This window comes from Phacochoerus africanus, chromosome 10 (genome assembly GCF_016906955.1).
Source record: "Phacochoerus africanus isolate WHEZ1 chromosome 10, ROS_Pafr_v1, whole genome shotgun sequence".
NCBI classification, from domain to species: Eukaryota; Metazoa; Chordata; class Mammalia; order Artiodactyla; family Suidae; genus Phacochoerus; species Phacochoerus africanus.
Window position 1 is genome coordinate 54,098,973 of NC_062553.1, and position 6,912 is coordinate 54,105,884.

A 6,912-nucleotide genomic window follows, 5' to 3' on the forward strand; every position below is an offset into this window, starting at 1 on the left:
AATCGTATATTTTTCATAGACTTTAAAAATTACCAATCTCTTTGTATTTGGAATATGCATTGTAGTTGTTTTGGAATGCCCATACATGGCAGATTTTCTAATTGCTTTATATATGAATATTTCTCTCACAAAGTGAGTCTCTTCTGAAATAAAATCCTCTGCTGAGTACTGTAGATCACAATTTGAAAGGCCTTCAATAATCATACAAAGACAAAAATCATGCACAATTTTAGATATTGAAAGTGGAGATAAAAATGCATGACCTAATTTTTTAATCTACAATCCTCAACACAATGGCTTGTGCATTCTTTTAAAGGAAAATATTAATAAATATAGGAAGCTGTACTAAATTTAAATAAAAAGCAAAACTCAATACTTAAAAAAAAAGAGAGTATGTTCTCTGGCCACCATGGAATTCAATTTCAATTTCATTTTTTTTTATGAGGTTTGGGGAATAGTGAAGGGGAAGAGCATGAGAACATTTCAAGGTATGACACAAGTGTTCCTTATCTTGATTGAGGTGATGGTTTCACTGGTATATACTCACACAAATTATGTCAAATTTTTAGTTTCTGATATGCACTTTTTATTATGCTTCAGTTAAATAGTAACAAAGTGTTAAAATTTTTTAAGGATTTAAAATAAAAGCACAGAAACTTTCAGTAAAAGAAAGCAGAGATCTATTCCTGTATGTGTTGATCTACCAACGATGTCAAATCTTTCACATGTAGTATCATAAAAGGGGAAATTTCATATTAGAAATAAACTAAAGAAACATTAACTATGATAAATATATGAGTAAAACCATATATTTTGTTTTTATTTTAATTTCATTTTAATACATATGTGTTTTTAAGGCAAATATTTTTAGCATTTTAATCATACAACACTAGTTCATAATAGGTATTTCAAGTTGTATTGTTTCAGAATTCTCATACAGAGAGACAGGACACTGAGGCTTTTTTTTTTTTTTTTTTTTGGCTAGGAAGCAGCATTTATTCATGCCGGCACTGGCCGGGCAGATTCACATTCAAAGGCTGAGCCCCAAATGCAGGTTGGCACTGTCTTATATACCTTCCATTATTTTTTTTTTCTTTTACACTTTGGTCTCTTTGTGTGCCCCTTAAGATAACATATATTCCATAAATTCTGCTTGGATGGTCTATGTTGCATATGGATATGGTCAAAGTTGCATATGGATACTGATTATGTCTTGCTGCCACAGAGTTATACATGTGCAAACACATGCTGGTTATGCCACATTGCCTTTTCTTTGTTCTGGGAAGACACTTACCACATTTCCCCCTTTTGATGCTTGGGCCCCCCTGTGAGGTCAAAGAGCATCATCTTGGTTTAGGGATTTATATTTCCATAACATCATTACATGTATGGCCATTTTTCTTTCAACCATGGCCTCAATGATGCTGGAGAGACCTTATAAATAGGGGAACTAGACAGGGAAGGATCAGGCAAGCCCCCCAAATTAAAACACAACACCTATGAGGGTTTTGAATCCCATGAAAGTTGAAAACCATCCCCCAAATTTTTGGGGTTCTAGCCTTTTCAGGTTTGGACTGGGACATGAGTGATTTTTCATATTCAATCTGTGACTTTGTCTATGATCTTTCCTTCACATTTATTTTTAAGCAGCCATTATTCCTCCTTCAACCCCTCCTTTAGAGGCCAGCAAGTAATCTAAACCTAGGCAGTATTGATAGATGGAATTATGGCACTTTGGTTTGCTGCTTGGTTAGTATATTAAGGGCTCTTGCAGTTTCATTAGTTATAATTTCAACAACAGCCTATAACCAGAAGTTCTGGTTTAACACATAGATGGGAGTACAGTATCCATAAGATCCATCCTCTGCCCAAGTGGCTGTACCATAATAATGGAATATATGCTCAGGGGGCCATTCATCACCTTTCCAGTTGCCAATTTGTAGAGCATGATGTTTTCTCTGTGTCTCCCAGTCTGCATACTCTTGGATTCCCAAATGATCCTCTCTGGCAAGTGGGAGCAAGAAGACACATGGATGGATTGACCCCAACACAAAAGATCCTGACCAGTTTGGGGGAAGAACAGTATAGGCTGTTTTCTCACAAATCCAGTATAATCCACCTGAGACCTGACATTTGATGTTAGTGTCAACTTTGTCCCAGGCCTGTCAGAGATGAGAGAAATTGGACAGGAGGTGAGGATTAGGTTCAAAGTGGTTTGGGGATACCCACCATTGGTATTTCTAGGTGGTTACGTTATAGGATCTCTGGCCTAGGCATATCAGGCTCCCAACAGAGGTATTGAATCATTGTTCCCATAAGGCAAGGCAGTTCTTTCATATGAGTGAGGTTTTCAGAAGCCAAATACCGGTGTCAGAATTGGCATATCCTGCCTCATTATAAGGTTCATGGGGACCTAGCTTTCTGGCCTCCCATGGCTATTCCCATGTTATTTCCCCTACATATGTAATAAGAAAAAGCCTTTAGAGTCTGGGCTATAGTCTCTGCCAGGACCAGAAACAGGTTTCTGGTCATGACGGAGATGGGAGGAGGGCTACTTTCTATTTCCTCATAAAATGAATGAAAGTCTTTCTGAGTTGGGGCTCAGAGTGGAACTGTGAACCTCGTGAAGCACAGAATAGTTCCTGGATAAATGCCTTGCCTGTAGATGCATATACCGATCTTGTGGCCATTTTTCCACCTAGGATCCTGTGGGTCTAGGCTCTAGCCCATTAATTAATTAACCCTGCCCATTAATTAATTAACCCCATTAATTAACCCTGCAAATTAATGGGGTTGCAGGGTCCTAATGTACATTTGGGGTTGGCTATACCATGTTGGAGGAGTGCTTTTTTGTCTTTATCTTTCCAAGGGGCCCATGTAACACAGCTCCAATGGTGGCAATAAGAGTAGTCCAGGTCATCACATCTGCCCCAGGACTTTTCACACATATATTTGTCATTAAGTCTGTACCCTCTTTCCCAATGTAGTTCCCCACATGGTATAGTATGACATCCTAGTCTGGGGCTAGGCCTCAGGAGTTGCTACTTGGCTGTCTTTAAATTTCTACCATCTACCTAGGAGGTAGTTCCCATTTTTAATTTTAAACCAAGTGTTTTCATGTTGTGAGTAGTTAGGGTCCCATTCTGACAATGGACTAGGGAACAGTGTGTTGGTCAGAAACACTGGTTCCAATATCCCCTTGGAGGCTTCAAGTTTTGCTTTTTGGTCTGCTTTATGGTTTCCCTAAGTGACCACAGCATGTCCTTTTTGATGTCCCTGACAATGTATGACTTCCACTCTTTTAGGGGCCCACACAGCATCTAAGAGTTCAAGGATTTCTTTGCCATACTTTAAGTCTTTTCCTCCTGAGTTGATTGTGCCCTTTCCTTTGTATAAGGCCCCATGTACATGGAGGGTGCTGAAGGCATATTTAGAATCCGTGTATATATTGACATGTATCCCTGCTGCCAATTGGAGGGCTTTGGATTATGCGATGAGTTCTGCCTTCTTTGTAGAAGTTCCTTTTGGCAGGGACTTTGCCTCAATGGTAGACTTCAGGGTCACCACAGAACACCTAGCAAGGTGTTGTCCCTCTTTTACAAAGCTGCTACCATCTATGAAATACTCAGTATACAGGTCTTTGAGGGGCTGGTCCATTAAGGCTTGTCAGCTGGAAAATACCTCATCCATGACTTCAATAAAATCATGATCTGGCTGACCCAGCCCAACAGGTAGTAGGGTTGCAGGGTTTAGGGTCCTCACTACTTCTAGGTGAATGAATGTTTTCACATAACATTCCCTTATATTTGACCAAGCAGGTGTTAGTTAGCCAGTGTTGTCCCTTATACTCCAATAATGTCAATACCAAGTGTGTCACTAGGATAGTTATCTCTTGTCACATAGTGGATTTGTCAACCTTTGACACTAAGACAGCCATGGCTGCAAGTGCCCATAGACAAGATGGCCATCCTTGGGCAATGGAGTCAAGTTGCTTGAAGAGGTATGCCACTGGACAACACCATGACCCCAGCATATTGGCACTGAAATGTTGGTATGCTCATGCATGTACAAGAAGAAGGGCTTGGAGATGTCTGGGAGTCCCAGGCCAGGCATGTTGGTGAGGGCTCACTTGATCTCTTCAAAAGCCTTTTGTTGCATTCATTCCCACAGCATAGATTCCCATTCTCCCCTCTTTGTGGCCTCAAAAAGAGGTTTTGTCAAGATGGAGAAGCTGGGTATTCAGATTCTATGGAAACCTGCAGCCCTGAGAAATTCCCAAAACTGCTGTCAGGTGGATGGAAGTGGGACTGAGCAGACAGCCTGCTTTCTATCTGCGGTGAGTTGACATTGTCCTTGGGATAGGTGAAAGCCAAGGTACTTAACTTTTTCTTGACAGATATGGGCTTTTTTCTTTGAAACCTTAAGTCTGCCTCCCATAGGAAGATGAGGAGCAGACTCGTCCTTTCCATACATTCTTCCTGAGTCTGCCCAGCCAGTAGTAGGTTGTCCATGTATTGAAGTTGTGTATAGTCATGTTGGCTTGCTGGGAAGGCTTTTAAATCAGAGGCTAATGTAGTGCAGAAGATAGTTGGAGGATTTTTGAATCCTTGAGGCAGTCTAGTCCATGCCAGCTGGCCCTTGTCACAATTTTCTGGATTTTCCCATTGGAAGGCAAAGATTGGTTGACTCATAGGGGCCAGGCAGATACAGAAGAAGGCATCTTTGAGATCCAGGCATGTGAAGAAGGCAGCTTTATTGGGGATAAGGCTCAGAAGAGTGCAGAGTTTAGGGACGACTAGGTGCAGGGTAACGGTGGCTTGGTTTACTGCTCCCAGGTCCTGAACTCACCAGTAGGCATCTGCTTCTTGGTTTCTGAACTGGCAGAAGAGGCATGATCCAAGACAACTGGCAGAGTCAGAGGATTTCATACTTTAGAAGTCTCTCCAAGTGTTTCTGGATCCCAGTTTGTGCCTTGAGAGGAATGCAATATTGTTTATGGTGGGCAATTTTGACCTCTGGACTTAGTTCTACTATAATTGAGGGTATGTTTTAGGCCAGTCTGGGGGAGTTGTCTTCAGCCCTTACTCCAGGGAGCTTGAAGGGAAGCTCAGGTCCCTGTTGTGTCCTCCCTATAAGACTGCAGTGGTGCCATTCTTTTCCTTGGGGTACCATGGGAGTCATGATTTTTGCTCCTGGTTTCCATTTGGGTAAGGGCTGCTTGGCCATGGGAGTTGAAAGTTACCTGGGTCTGCAGCTTTCCCAATAAGTCCCAACCAATCAAAGCCATGGGACAGTTGGGGAAGTATAGGAATTCCTGAATGACTTCATGGCCACCTAAATTGTATTATCAAGGCAGTAAGAAAGGACAACAGGTGCAGTCACCATTGGCTCCCACAATAGTGGCTTGTCTTTGTGAGGGGAGCCCAGTTTGGGTCACCACAGAATGTTCTGCCCCAGTGTCTACCATAAAGTCAGTGGGCCAGTGCCCTGCTGTCATTCAGACCATGGGTTCATGGGAGCCTAACAAAATGGATCCCAGTCTGTTCTAGTCTTCCTCATAGTTTCCCATGGCAGCCAGACCAATACAACTGTCGTCAGGGGCCTTATATGGTCGCTGCACTGGTTGGTACCATCCTTGAAAATCACCCAGCCCCTCCCCCTCTGTCCAGGAGTTGGGTAATAATTTTCTGACCCCTGAGGGCACTCATTCTTCCAGTGCCCTTCCTGGAGGCAGTTAGTGCATTGATTTCATCACAATCTCATCTCTGGGTGAGGCAATCCTGTTTGTTGTGTCCTTCTCTGACCTCAGCCCCTGCCCAGTGGGGCACCTCTCCAGGAGTGTCCAGATTGATCCACCAGAGCAGCAGGAAGCAGATCTGCCTTCTTCTTCACTTTTGGGTCTGCTTCTTGTTGTGCCTCTGGATCTCCGTTGCCAAATGACTTTGATGCAAACTCCAACTTTTGGCTGGCACTCATTTCAGTGAAGCCCTCTACCTTTTATAGCTTACATTGGATATCTCCCTGGACCTGACCAACAAAGGCTTCCTTAACCATCCATTGATTTTTTGAGGCTTCTGAGTCAAAGGGCATGTAAAGGCAGAATGCTTTGCATAGCCTCTCATAAAATCGGCTTGGCTTTCTTCAGGTCCCTAGAGCACCTCTGAGGTTTTGCTCATGTCCATAGCCTTTTTCCTTGCATCCTTCATGTCACTTAAAAGAGCCTCTTGGTAGCATTCAAGCATTTTAAATCCCTGGGCATCAATAGGGTTCCATCAGAGATTTTTCTCAGGGAACTCATCCTGGATTTAAGCCTGTGCATTCACTATTCCTGCTGGGACATGTTCCTCCCACCATTTTAAAGTGCCTTGAGTAATTTGGTGGCACCCTTCAGTGCTGAACAGAGTCAAGATTAGCTGGCAGCAATCAGTAAAGGTGGGCTTATGGGTCTGGATGATGGATTGTGTTAGATCAATCATTGCCTGAGGTTTCTCAGTGAATGAGGGAGTATGGTTCTTCCAGTTCAGGAGATCAGTAGTGGTAAAAGGCTGATATATGAATGTACAGTGGCACCGTTGTACCTGACCATCCTGATCATATTAGCAGGGACCCCAAGTTTCCTCAGTGGCATTTGTGAATCACCTTGGTCTCTATGAGAAAGGAGACTGCCAGAAGAGTCCTCCTGGCCAAAGTATATGGGCTTATGACTGGTTGCTCTGGAGTGGCTATGTTTAGGGGCATCTTGGGTGGTTTTGTGGGATTAGTGGCTTCTGGGGTGTGGGTGGCCTCTGGTGGGGTTTTAGTTGTGGCAGGTGCAAGGATTGCCAGCACTAGTGGGGGATACAGTGGTGCATTGGGCAGGGGAACTTCCTCTGACTCCCCAGGAAGAATGTTCTTCTAGGGCTCTGGTTGGCA